Source organism: Marmota flaviventris, chromosome 19 (assembly GCF_047511675.1).
Source record: "Marmota flaviventris isolate mMarFla1 chromosome 19, mMarFla1.hap1, whole genome shotgun sequence".
NCBI lineage: Eukaryota > Metazoa > Chordata > Mammalia > Rodentia > Sciuridae > Marmota > Marmota flaviventris.
In genome coordinates, this window is record NC_092516.1 from 37,800,530 (window position 1) to 37,814,615 (window position 14,086).

The window sequence follows — 14,086 nt, forward strand, 5'->3', positions numbered from 1 at the left end:
TAAAACAAGAACAACAAATACTGTGGAAAAGGTAAGAAGCAAACAAAAAATCCAGGTAGGAAAAAGTATTTGTAACACTTTAAATAAGGAAGCAGTGTCCTTAGCATATAATGTCTTCTACAGTGACTACGAAGAGAACCCACAGGCAGTAGAAAGATAGGCAGACAACACGAGCAGTAGAGAAAACAAATGACTTTCAAATGTATAAAATGTTTAGCTTCAATTACAAAATAAAATCTGTTAGTACATTCCTCTGGTGAGGCTGGGTAGAAATAGGCAGCTCTTTTTTTTTTTTCCCCCAATGCCAGGGGTGGAACCCGGGCAATTGCATGCCAGGCAAGTCCTCTGCCATGAGCCAGGTCCCTAGCCCTCAGGCAGCTCATTTTGTTGGTGAGAAAGTAAATTAATTGAATCCCTTGGGATTGTATACACCCATTTTTCCTATATATTTGACGTGTGCAAAGGAGCTCTTGTAGGGATCTTCATCATGGTGCTGTTCCTAGAAATAAAACATCAGAAAACACTATGTGTGTCCAAAGTTCATTGATTAGGTGAACCTACTTCATCCATTTCATGGTCTGCTGTGCACCTTTACGTGAGAAAGTGATTCCTGGATATGGATTTGTGGCAGGCCCCTCCCCTGTGCCTCTGATAGTGTCCAGCCGAGGGCACACTAGCCCAGAAGCTCTGCCTGACCTCTGCCTTTAGGCTGCTGGCACTGAAACAGGTTGCACAGTGGTGGGGGGAAAAAGAAAGAGAAAATAAGTTGTGAACAGTAAAGGGTGATTTCGTGTGGGCTAAGGTACAAGACATCATATGTCATTTGCCGGTCTTCTAAACAGAATATAATATGTAATGTTATGTACTTTCCATGGAAGGAGACACAGCTACTTGTTATTTCTAGAAAAAGTAACTGAGGACTAGGGTTCAGGGAAAGGAGGAGGTTCTAAAACTTAATTTATTATTATCATTATCATCATCATTGTTGTGTGGTACTTTGGATGGAACCCAGACGTTTTGCGTGCTAGGCAAGTGTCCTACCACTCAGTCCTAAAATGGAGTGTTTTATCAACTTGACCCATTTGCAGTTTTTAACTGTTACTTGTGTTACCTTCACTGAATCAGTGAGGTTTTTTTCCCTATAAATTTTACTTTCAAGTCTGCTTTTTTAAAATAATTAACACATTGGTAATTCTTGGTACGTGTATAATTTCCATTGTGCCTTTGTTTTATTAGTCACCTCTCAATAATTAATTCATCATTTGAGCATAAAGACAATGTATTTAGCTTTGGGTTGATATTTCTCTATAAAAGAAATATCACAAGTTGTAGAGGGAGCATTTGGAACAAATATAATTCTATTATCTGTGTTCAAAAGGTTGATCCTCTTTTTCTATAAATATATATGAGCAAGTATTTGATGGGAATACTCTTGATATTATCGTAGTCATTTCTTTTTCTATTATTTTGTGTGCTTCTGTGTGTGCATGTGTGCGTGGCTCTCAGAATTGAACCCAGAGACGCTCTACCACTGAGTCATATCCCCAAGCCTTTTTATTTTTATTTTGAGATAGGGTCTAAGATGCTGAGACTGACCTTGAACCTGGAATCCTCCTGCCTCAGCCTCACAAGTCGCTGGGTTTATAGGCGTGTGCCACTCTGCCTGGCTCTTTTTTGATTTGAGATGAGGTGCTGTAGTTGGCCCTGTGTGAGAGGTTTAACTAGAAACAGTTCATTCTCATTGCTATCATGTGCTCATAGAGAAGGCCCTTGACAGATGAGGGCTGCTATTTACCATGTTTGGCTTAATGAAGAGACGTCTCTTTCTTCTCCTCTGCCTTTGAGCCTCAGGAGCTCTTGCTCATTTCTAGCCATAGAAAATGGCTGCAGGAACCAGAAACATCCACAATTTTGTGATCTTTGTTGCTCTGCTGTCAGTGGCTGTACCTAATGTAGGACTATGGGTCACTTGAGGAAGACTGGTGAGGACATTGCAACACAGCTGTGCTCCTTGGTAGGGGGTCATCACCTGGCACCTACTACAGGCCCCAGGTCCACTTCTGCTTCTTTATCTCAAGTGGAAAGTGAATGTGCAAATGCAGGTGCCTTCCAAGGCTTGCATAGCTTTGTGTCTTCTTCAGTGCCTCATGTCTTCCTGGAACCTTGATCTGAAGCACTCCACTTTTACTTTTTGTCTGTGTGCGTTCTGCATTAATGCAGCATTTGTAGGCATTGTCACTAGGTGTTTCAAGCCCAGGGACTTTGGATAGTGTTAGGATGGACAGTGTTAGGACATATTCTTATTGAGGGTCCCAGCTCTCCAGGAGGCAGTGTGGGGGTATTGTTTTCTGTTTTGCTTGGAGGGCCAGCTATGTGGGACTGTTTTTACAGATCTGTGCCATTTATCTCCAAAAGAGAACTATTACAATTAATTACTTTATAAAACCTGCCTTTGAGCCAAAAATGAGGACATAGATTGCCTACTATTTTAAAATGAGACTCTTAACAGGATAATTCTTGGAATTTAAAGGCTATTTTTTTACTATCTCATTCTTTAGATCTTAGATATTTTTCTCTGTTTTTTTAAATTTTGTATTAATTGTATGGCATTTTATTTTACTTACAATAGTTAAGTAAAAAAAAAAAAAAAAAAAAAAAAGTTTTCCAAAAGGAGAGAGTTGATATTATCCATCATATATAAGTACCCAGTCTTCTACTGTCTCACTTGCCCTGGGAAGAACCTGGGAAGGTCAATCTGCAGGTCTCATGGGGGTACAGGTAGGACAGCATGAGACCCACACATACAGTGTGCCACCCAGCTTTTTCTTCAAGAAGTAAAGGATGCCATCGGGGGAGATAGGGCTGCAAGTCAGGAGGTAGCTGGGACCTATCCCCTGCCCCAGCTCAGGGCAGGCAAGCCCTGTCCTCTCCTGTCTGTGACCAGCCCTTCCCAAGCCATATGTGAGCTAGCAACATCTGCTGTGAAGATGAAAGCTCAAAGCAGCCACATGCTATGGTCTGAGGGCTGTGGCTGAGCCTGTGAGTCAGGTAGTATGCACCTCTGGGCCAGTAACTTCTCAGGTTGCTGTTTCTTCCAGGGTCATGGGAGCTGATCTGATTGGCAGAACTGAGATCTGTCAGTAGCCAAGCAGGGACACTGACAAGGCTGTTGGGCTAATAAAATGGGTTTCAGGATGTGCCACAATAGCCTCAGGAAGGGATAGGCAGCTGAAAGCCCGCAATGTTCCAGGGTCCTGTGAACATAGCACCTCATATGGCAAAAGAGATTCTGCATGTGCAATTGCAGATGTTGAGATGAGTGAAAGACATGAGCTGATTGCTGTCTTGGAGAATAGAGGAAGGGTCCACAAGCCAATGAATGCAGTTTCCCCCAGAAGCTTTAGATGGCAGGAGGGAAATTCTTCACAGAGCCTGTAGAAGGAATGCAGCCTACCCACACCTCAACCTCAGCCCAGGGAGAATCCTGACCTGTAGGACCAGGTGTATGTTCAGCCATTACAGCCACGATAAAGACTCACTTCCCAGGAGTGTGGGCATGGACAGAACTGAGGAAGTCAGGACACCACCAACGCAGAGCCCAAGGGAGGGAGAGTGGCCAGGAAAGCCCGGAGGGGTCTCACTGTGACTGATGAATGGGATGGTGCTCAGAGTGACCAAATAGGAAGGAGCATACCACCAGGGGATTGGACCCTGCTCCCTGACCTAGGGAGGTAAGCCACCCCTCCCCTCAGCAGATAACAGTGAGATCACAGACACTATCCAAGACCTCCAGAGGGGAGCATTGGCTGCAGGGCCACTGAGAAATTCAGGGGCAGGGCTGCTCCTTTTCTGTGACCAGGGATGGCTGTCAGACACACTCCCCCAGACTCAGACAATACACTAATGAGGAAGAACCTCCTGTCTGAACTATACCCCAGTGAACTTCAGATCCATCAGAAACCTCTGAGGAACCAGGACTCGAGGAGGATTGGAGCTCCTGAGATGAGGAGCCAGTATGATCCTGGCTGCCAGTCTGAGGTGCCGTATTCTGATGAAGACTGCATCCCTGAGGGTCCTAGAGCTGCCCAGAGAAGGGTCACATCTTTGTCCCAGTGGGGCCTGGCAGAGGAAAAAGAAAATCCCCTCAAGAATACTATCATCCCAGGGCATAGATACTTGTAAAGATTAATCTAAGCTGGGTGGCACACCCCTATAATCCTACCCGCTTAGGAAGTTGAGAAAGGAGGATCACAAGTTTGAGCCCCAAATTTAAAATAAAAAGGCTGAGCATGTAGCTCAGTGGTAGAGCACATCTGGGTTCAGTCCCCAGTACAAAATGAAAAAGAAACAAAAACAAAGGATGGGAATTGCTGTAACATGAAACTCAGGGAGGCATGGACTTCTGCAGGGACACTAGAACCCTGTAAATTGACCAGGCGAGGCCTACTGGCATGGGTGGTAGGAGTAAGCATGTATCTCAGTTACAAAAAGTCAGGATGGCTGAAACAGGAGTGTAGGCTCATGCTGTGGAGAAGGGTTTGACAAGGCAGGGAAGGGCCTTGAAGGATGGGAGATAACCAGATGGCATACTAGGAGGACAGATGGACACAGACCAAGCATGGAGGCTGTGGGAGTGTTTGCAAGTTCCCCAGACAAACAGCCTTGGCCTTACCCTGTAGTTGTTAGAAATGCAGGTCCCAGGACCACCCCAGACTCATCTCAGCAAGATGCTGTGTGTCCACATGTTAGGGAGGAGTGCTCCTAAAGTTATAAGCAGGACAAATGAAGAGAGGCTGACTCCACAGGATTAGTAGCAGATCCTCAGGTATGGGCTGATGTAGAGCATGACCATGATGCCAGCAGTACTGATTCTGAGCAGCTAGGAAGGAGCTGTCATGGACCCCAGACGTGCCAACTAGCCTGCTTGGGGCAAAGCCAGTCTACGCCCAACTTCCTCTAGTCACTGCCGGGATGCCAGCCTCAGGGGAAGGGCATGGCACACTAGTGTCTCAGATAGAAGCTTGTCATTCTTCTCCAAAGCCCAGCACATTTATGCCTAGCTGGACTACCTGCCCTTAGAATGCTGGAAGCACACTGGCCAGCCCACCGCTGATCCTCCTCATTCCCCTGCTAGGTCATTCTTGTGTCATCTAATCTCTGACAAATGAAGAGCTCTAGAGGACAGCAGCCATGCTGTGGGTTCCCAAGTCCTGCTTCCCACATCCAATCCAGCCTCTTTCAATACAGAATCAGGCCAGGTAACCCTGAATTCAATTTCTGCTTCTACCAGTGTCCAGCTCTGATACATGCGCAGGTCAAGTGACTTCTCCCAGCCTTAATTTCCTTATCTCTGAAGTGGGCTGATCCTAAACTCAACACCCCACACAGGAAGTGATCTTTGTAAAGCTCATTGCCCAGGGGCGTCACTCTATAGTGTTCCTTTCTAGGATCTGTTCGTAGATGTCTGACCAGACAACAACTCCTCTTGAGAAGCCTGTGTGGCCATATTCTTCCTCCTGCATCAGTAGAGGAAGTCTCTTACCCACCGTCAGCCTCCACCTAAATCCTTCTGCCCTGCCAGGTCATTTCTGCACAAGACCCACTTCTTATGTGGAGCCCCAAACTGAAGGTGAAGATGTGTTCCTAGCAGCCAAGGGTGCCCTGGAGGAGAGACCTGCCCAGTTCTCTCTGCCACATGCAACCCAACATCTTGGCCATGGTGATAGCTCTGAAAGAAAAACCTTCAAAAGAAGGTCCTAGCTGTTATCTGCAATCTCTCCCTTGTTAATTGTCTTAACAACAGCAGCTGCTGTGTATCAAAGTCTATCACTACCTGTTGCTGTACCTCTGACAGTCAGTTAGGCCTTATGACTTAGAGCTGCAGATGCCACTGAATCCATGTACTTGTCCCAGAATAGCAAAGCAATATCCAGGGTGAGCTGGAATACACCAGGGCCCACCCACATTGCCAACCACCTTCTGCTACCCCTAGCTAAGTGCAAGCAGATATCCCAGGGAATGTGTATCCACAGAGACCATAGCTCTCCAGAGCCTGCTATGACAAAATTGGCTTGAGGCACAGTGAGGCAATACTGAGGCAAGCCAGAGGATGCCAACCTGTCACCCCACCGCATCGTGGCCCTGGACCAGTACAGGTACCCTCTCCTCACAGGGCTGCAGTTCTGAACACCTGGGCATCCTGGATCCACTAACTTCAACCTCCTGGGAAGCTGGGATTGCAGGCCAGCAGTGAGAAAACAGAAGTAAGGCAGACCTGAATGGAAGTTCAGTCTCAAGAGTTAACCAATAGCCTTGGTATTTTTCCAAAACTGATTTGCATAAATTTCATCCAGTGTGTTCACCCAAGTGCTGTATAAATCCTTAGACTAGCACACTCCCAAGTAGCGATCCTATCGGGTCTCCTCTTGCCCTGTGGGAGTTCTGCTTCTGTTCACACTTGAATATATTCTGCTCTTGCACTCACTTATCCTCATCCGTGGTTTTCATTCTTCAAATTCATGACAAAGAATCCAGAAAGAAGAAATTTGCAGTGAGCTGTAGGGTCTGCTGCAATACAGGGCGCATAGCCCACCATTGAGAGCTTCCACTCTTAATACCACTCCATGGGAGTTGAGAAGAAATGGGATTTTTTGGCTTCAGAGGTCTGTAATTGACACAGAACCCACCTGTCAGTACAAGCAGAGAAACTCTAGCTTCATCGCTATGTTTCAGGCAGGGAAACTGAGGCCCAGAGACATGAAGTGACTTAGCTACCATGGCCCAGGTGGCAGGCCAAAGGGCCTGATTCAAACTTCATACCCCATAATGGAACCCCAAATCCTAGCATATTTGTGGAGTTCTACACAAATCCTCTAGAGGCAAATAGAGCATGGGATGTGTCCCCTCTTGTCCTTCTGCAAAGCAAAGACTTTTCTGCCCTGCTGATATTCATGATGACTGGGGAAGGGCGTGTGCTTTTCTAAGCTTTTCCTCCCCAGGGAGAATCTGCCACTCTGAGCCAGGGCAGCATAATCCGCCAGTTAACAAGGTCAAGTGGCTCAAACTGTGCGTCCTTGGGCACTTGTTCTCCCACATCTGAGAGATGCCCAGCGTTTAGGCAAGAATCACAGTCAAATTCTTGTTCTAAATACACTTTGCAGGGGCTGGGGCTGTTGGTCAGTGGCAGAGTACTTGCCTAGCATGCATGAGGCACTGGGTTCGATCCTCAGCACCATATAAAAATAAACAAGTAAAATAAAGGCATGCTGTCCATCTACAACTACAAAAAAAAATAAATAAATAAAATAGATAAATAAATACACTTTGCAGAACACATCATGGTATTCATCAGCCAAAACCTTTAGGACATTTTGCGCAGACCCACGCAGATTGAGATGAATGGGGCTGGGGCTTTGCACTGCTTTGGTTTTCACATGTTGGAAGGGAAACCCAACCCTTGGACCACAGGAGCAAAGGCCTCTGTGCAAACCCCCACTTCCTTTGAATCTCTTATGAGTCCCCAGTTCCACTCTGACAGTTTCCATCTCCATTAGGGAAGAGTCCACATGGCTGGGCCTCAGATGCTGAATGTTGGTAAAGTTTGGCATTTCGAGGCCGCTCCCCCACCCAGATTTTCTCTTTGAGAAGCTGCCTTCTCTTCCCTGGTGTGTGACATCTAATCACTTCTCCATCAGCTACCTGAAGTCCCTGAAGTCCCCTTTGTGACCCAGAGCCTGGTAGGGGATTGGGGGTACCCAATGCTGAACACAAGAGAGTCTCTGCTGGCCTGCAGGGAACATCTCACCCACTGACTCATCACTGCCAGGAAACACCTTTCACTGGTCCCCTGCCCTGGACTCTCCCACTGCCTGTGTGCTCTGGTTGGAAGTCAACAGCACACAGTCGCCCCAGCCTAAGACACTGTGCTGGGGAGTTCTGCTGTGCCCCTTCCCTTCTGAAACTCGCTTCTCTCTAGTTCTCTCTAGTTCTCTGCACTGTGACCTCTAATTGCCTTAGATATTCTGTCCTTTCTGCTCAGGGACACTGCTGACCCCATGTCCCCTCCTTCTCTGTGGATTGAACACTCCCTGTCTGGCCAGAGAGCTGGGCTGTCTCTGGGCTGGCCTCTCAGGAATCTAAATTCCTAAACATGGACTTTCCATATATATTTCCTGCCTTTTGAATTTATTTCAGCTGGGACAGCAAACTGGACCCTTGAATTCATGTTGGGCAGAAGCCACCAAAGTCCACCATTGACGCTCATTCTGTTTTTCCCAAGGATGTCACTGGATCTGTGGTCACAGAGGGGAAACACTCTTGGAGGTGCAGAGACCTTGACTCACCAGAGGACGGAGGATGTTGAGAAGAGAGGACAAGGTGTGGAGAACCTGCTGGGGAGGAGGTGAGTGGAGTTTGCTTAGAAGCTTCCTATTCACGGGGACCCCCAAGTTAGGACACTAATTGGAACCAGCCCCCAAAGAGACACATGACATGAGGTGTGGGAGGGGCCCTAGTGAAAGCATTTGTGTCCTCAGGACATTGATGTGCTCAGTGCTTCACCAACCAGGGAAGCTCACCTTGGTTTCAGTGGCCTGAGTTTTTACTGGAATTCATTAGGGAGGCATGATAGTTTCAGTTGTCTTGCAGTAGAACCCAATCTCTAGCCTTCCTCTGCTTCCTGGAGCACTGGCTGACATGTAGCCCAAAGTTTCACACCCTCCCCTCATCATGTGGTGACATTTCTAGTGTGGCTGGCTCTCCCCAATTGGAATTGGCTTGTTATCATAAATTCAGTGTTGGTCCCAGGGGCCCACTATAAATTATAGCCTCTCCCTGTTACCCATAAAACTTCAAATACTGGGTAATGCAGATAGCAAATCCATCCAAGCCAAGGCGTCACAGGAAGTGGAACAGTCAGAGGAAGACAGCTTACTGAAACTAGATATGTGCCTCCCAGTGGTTCAAGTGCCTAAAACTTGTTCCCCAGTGTGACAGTGTTGAGGTGGTGGAACCTTTTATATGTGGCACCAAATGGAAAGTAATTAGATCATGGGGACCCTTACCTCAGAAGGCATTAATGCTGGTCTCACACACTGAGTTATGAGAACAGGTTGTTATTTTGGAGGGTGTAGGGAGACTACCACCTGTATTTGGCCCCTTTTGCACTTGGCCTGCTCCCTTTTTAACTCTGCACCACACTCTGATGTCACCATGAAGGAGGAGGCTTCCAGTAATCCAGCACATGCTCCTGGACTCCCAGATCTATCAATTCAATAAATTTTATGGGGGCTGGGGGTATAGCTCAGTAGTACAAGACTTGCTAGCATGCATGTAGCCCTGGATTCAATCCCTGGCAGTTCAAAAGTAAGCAAATAAATGCCTATTCTAAAGAAAATATCAAGCCTCATACATTTCTTTATTGCAACAATAATGTACTAAGACACAGCTCCAGGAGATGGGCAGCAATCAGAAGCAGGATGAAGGTGATAGTTGAGCAGCATGGAATGTAGGCTCTGCAGACACTGACATAGCTAGAAAATGAAGAGGAGAAATGGTCTGGTGAGGGCAGCTTGGAAACAGATCCTGTTTATGAGACACATAGGAACCACAGGTAGTGAAGTAGCTCTAGGTCCACTCAGGATGGCAGACGTGGGTAGAAGAGGACATATGAGCACCTTGAAGAAGAACTGAATGAAAACGGGTAACCCAAGAAACTGATGATGCATGTGGTGGATGTATTTATCAGTCCAGATCAGGCAAGAAAGCAGACGGCCAGGCTACAGAGGTCAGGGTGGGAGCATTTGGAAAGAAGGCTGTGGTATAAACCCAGGGGCAGAGAGAAGCCTGCAGTGAGTCCAACTGAAGAGAGGGGAGGTCACTGGGAAGGGGGAAAGCTCAAACCACTCCCAGGATGAAGATACGGACCAGCTGAGAAAGTGAGAGGGCTGGAGGCCACGGAAAGCTGAGAAGGAAAATAAATCAAGGTGTGGGAGACCAACCTTACATGTGACTGAGTCACACTCCCCGGCTGGGTGCTGAGGCACTCAGTCACAGAAATGTGGCAGAGCTTTCCCCACCCTTCTTGGGTGCGAGGGTCGGCGTCTCGTGCATGGGTGTGTCTTGCTACAGCCCCATGGGTGAAGCTACACTCACCTGTTCCTTTATAATATAACCCCTTGCCCGGTTTAGGATAGAATCTTCCATGGAAGTGCCTTGTGTGTGTCCCCTTCTCTTACTGTGCCCTTGGGTGTGGCCTACCCAGGTGTCAGTCAACCTGCTGACAGTGGACATCATGAAGATAGACTCAGCCCCCTGAAACCTGACCCCTTGCCCCATTTGAATAGCTTCTCCTCAATAAAAGGGGGTCAGCACGTGCTCTTGTTCTCTCTCTTCCTGCGGACCCTTAAGGTCAGAGGAGCCTTCACAGCGACCCCAAACAAAAAGATATTTGTGTCTCTTGTGTGGTTATTTTGTGCAGCCCAGTCAGCCCAGTTTAACTGGAGTGACCCCTGAGTTTTATTCGTGAGAACAGAAACCCGGCATCAAGGGAGTTGCTTTGGAAACGCATTGTGATGACAGGAGGAATGTGACTCAGAGATGGATGATTGGGAGCAATTGAGACAAGAATATGGCAGACTCGGAGCGCCCAGGCTTCTGGAACTGAAGAACATACAGAGCTGCATGTGGAGGCTGAGCAGAGCTGGGGAGAGGACAGCTGTCGTTGCGGGTCACGGGAACAGCTGGCTTTCTTAGAGAAAGAGAAGTGTGGGGAGAATTCAAAACCGTGTTAAGAATGATTAAAACAGAAAAGTAGGAGGGCAAAGGAATCAAGGGTTTGAGGTTATAAAAACTTATACAAAGTGGATCAGATGAGAAAATTGAAAGAGCAAAGAATCAGGAAACCACAATTTTCTATGAGGAGAAAATGATGCCACAGGACATCAGAAGATACTTAGGATCCCAGACAGTTATGGAGGTGGGCTTTACTGAGGGAGGAGGTCTGAGATAGCTTAAGAGGAAGGAAGAAAACCAGTGGCAGCAGCTTTATGAAGACAAAATGTTTAGAGATCAGAAAGATGCAACAGGAATGACAGAAGAGTCCAGCAGGCCACCCAAGGACACTGTCACTTCAGCTAATCCCATACACTCAGGTTCTCTCCTATGATTGTTCAGATTCTCTGTTCTCCTGTATCTTTTTGCCTAAACTAATCATACGCCACACCAACTGAAAAGAAGGAAAAATAAAATCAGGGTGGTAGTACTAAAAGGGAGAAGGGGGAATGAATAAAAGACAGCTTACCTGTCACTGCTACCTGCCAAGCTCTATCTTAATGTTCCCAAATCAGGAAATATAATTTTCATTTTGTTTTGAAAATCAACTTGTTATCGTTAATATTTACAACCAAAGCATTCATTTATGTGAATGTTTTGATAATTGGGGGGAAATTTAATTGACCATTTAATTATTGCCAAAATAATGATAGAGATATTCCTATGACTTTTTCCAAAAGGAGCAACCCAGCCCCTACCGCTAGGAATCCACCGATCTGCCATAGATAAGACCAGTCTTTCCCAAAGATGCATAAAATGGGAATTAAACAATGCTCTCCAGGCTTTGGAATTTCAGTCAAGATAAATGCTTGGTTGGAATATTTTGCTTTTTTACTTTAAAATACTTGCAGGTTTAAGGAAACTTGTGAGAATGGTACACACAATGTACCATTCATGCAATATCCCCCAATATGAACACATGATAAGACTATAGGATAGTATTTACATTAGGAAATTTCATCCATTCAATGAGTCTGTAGGTCTTTATCAATTGGGAAATAGAGTCCTAGTACTTGCCTTGGTACCTGCCGTGAGCCCTGGAACATGGATTTCCGGTGAGCTCTTCATGCTGACTTCTGGTGTGGCCAGGAAATTGGTCTTAGAGTGAGAATAGGAAGGCTGACTTAGGTGGGCCCAGAAAGACAGCCTTTTGGTGGGCCCAAAAGTTGGAGTCCGGTGCCTGCCTGCCCAGCATTACCCAAGACAGGCCTTTCATCAAGAGAGTTTCCTGGCAGTGGCTTCTGAAGGGCACCTCTCACACAGTGATCAGGAACACCAAACCAGTCTGGAGACCCTGACGCTGCCTGGTGCCACCCTCACACTGTGTAGTTCATGTCATGATTTCCCCGGTCTCTATCCACACCCCTTTCCTTGTCTTCTTTCCTGGACACTCAGCCCCACTCTATAGTAAGTACCCACAGGGCAGGACCTGAGTCTGATTTATTGCTCTGCTCATCCCACTCCTACCAAATGCTTAGTGAAATTTCTGTAAGAACTCAGGACACTGAAACCAAGGTGAGCTTCCCAGGTTGATCATATACACCCATGTCCTCTGAAGATGCTGCATCCTGAGGACACGATAACTTTCATTCAGACCCTCCTAGACCTCCAGCCATGTGCCTCTTATGTTAGCTGGTCCCAATTTGTGTCCTTTTTTACATGACAAATCAGTAATTATAGGATTGTGCTCTTCTAACCTCAGTGAGATACTATAGAGAATTATACAGTAGGACATTGGATGTATACGACCAAGCTGGGAAGCTCATCTCCAGCCATGTGCCTCTTTTAGCTGGTGCCAATTTGTGTCCTTTTTGACAAGATAAAACAGTAAATGTAGGATTTATGCTCTCCTAACCTCAGTGAGATGTTATAGAGAGTTATACAAAATAGGATCATGGGAATCCCCAATTATTCGCCATTGATTAGAAGTGCGAGTGGCCTGGGAATCCCAGAGCTTACAGCTGGTTTCTGAAGACAGGGCAGCATAGAGGGGGCCTCAACCTGTGTCAGTGAGCTCCATGCAATTGATAAGCATCAAAACTGCATTGCACAGCCTCTGTCTTTAATGACTTCTTCCTTCATGGAATTTTACCTCTTCAGTTGCTCCACTCATCCAATCACCATCCCTCTTTTAACACATTCAACCAACCTTAAGCTCATTCCATGTAGGTACTTCCCAGCCTCTTCACATCATCTCCACTTGCCTCTCTAACCCCACATCACATCTCATCTCTGCTCTGTTGCCACCCACCCCCTCTCTTTTTTTTAATGGTGCTGGGGATTGAACCCAGGGCCCTTGTGTATGCAAGGCAAGCGCTCTACCAACTGAGCTATATCCCCAGCCCTGTTGCAACCTGTCTTTAGCTTTGTTTTTCTTCTTGCTGATACTTTGCTTCACCTGCTTCTTTCTAAAGCTGCTCCCGTATTCTCTCAAGCTCCCATCTCCCAAGATGCTTGTCTGCAGTCATTCGGTGCCCACACTGTTAGCCCTTTCCTCTCTGTGCCTATCTATTTACCAGCTCCAGCTCTTCCTATCATCTCATTCTTCTCACAACTTGCCCTAGTACCTTCATTTCCCTTCACCAGTTTCTATTTCAACAAGATCCTTTGGGTTTCCTTCTGTTATGTAAAACTAGAAACAGGTTCTGGAAAAGACTCAAACTGTGACTCCAGTAGCAAAGTCTACCATTCCCTGTGTGTCCCCCTCCTTGGACCATTACCATGAAGGCATCTCCTGTTGAGATGCCTCTCTTTGATTTTGCATTTAAGATTGTTATACAGCTCTCCCAGAATTTTCTTTCACTCTTCTGTGTTGTCTCTCTCAATGTCCTTCCTGTGTTTCCTGCTTCCAGTCTCTAGTTAGAAAGTTCTGCAACCTTCTCTCTTGTTTACCAAGATGAAAAATAATTGAGGTGTTTTCCTCCACAGGTAAGAAATTTGGTCAATTAACAACAACCCTGTTAACCACAGTATAATTTGACAAAAACCAAACAATGCAGAATGACATGATCATATGCATCATTAATGTAAGAAGATTTTCAACTTTATTCAGTTTCCACACAATGCACTGTGCTATGCTCTTCCAAAGCACATAGTACAAAACAAAAGCACATAGCACATGTGGCCTTTACAATACATACTTTAAAATGACAGAAAAAAATGTCAAGGCAAGTTAAATAACAGCAGCTCAATATTCACAATACTGAGGATGGAACATCAAATAAAAACTTTATATTTATAAGACTATGGAGAAATA

At 46.0% G+C, this 14,086-nt stretch overlaps 1 long non-coding RNA gene across 1 annotated transcript in view; it reads left to right on the forward strand.

Annotated features, from left to right (window-relative positions):
- LOC139702849 (uncharacterized) overlaps nt 1–10,451 on the forward strand; it is a 29,004-nt gene extending 18,553 nt beyond the window's left edge. The window contains exon 4 of the long non-coding RNA XR_011705417.1: nt 8,279–10,451. This is a non-coding gene — a long non-coding RNA (uncharacterized lncRNA). The remainder of the gene's footprint in view (nt 1–8,278) is intronic.
- The last annotated feature ends 3,635 nt before the right edge of the window (nt 10,452–14,086 follow it).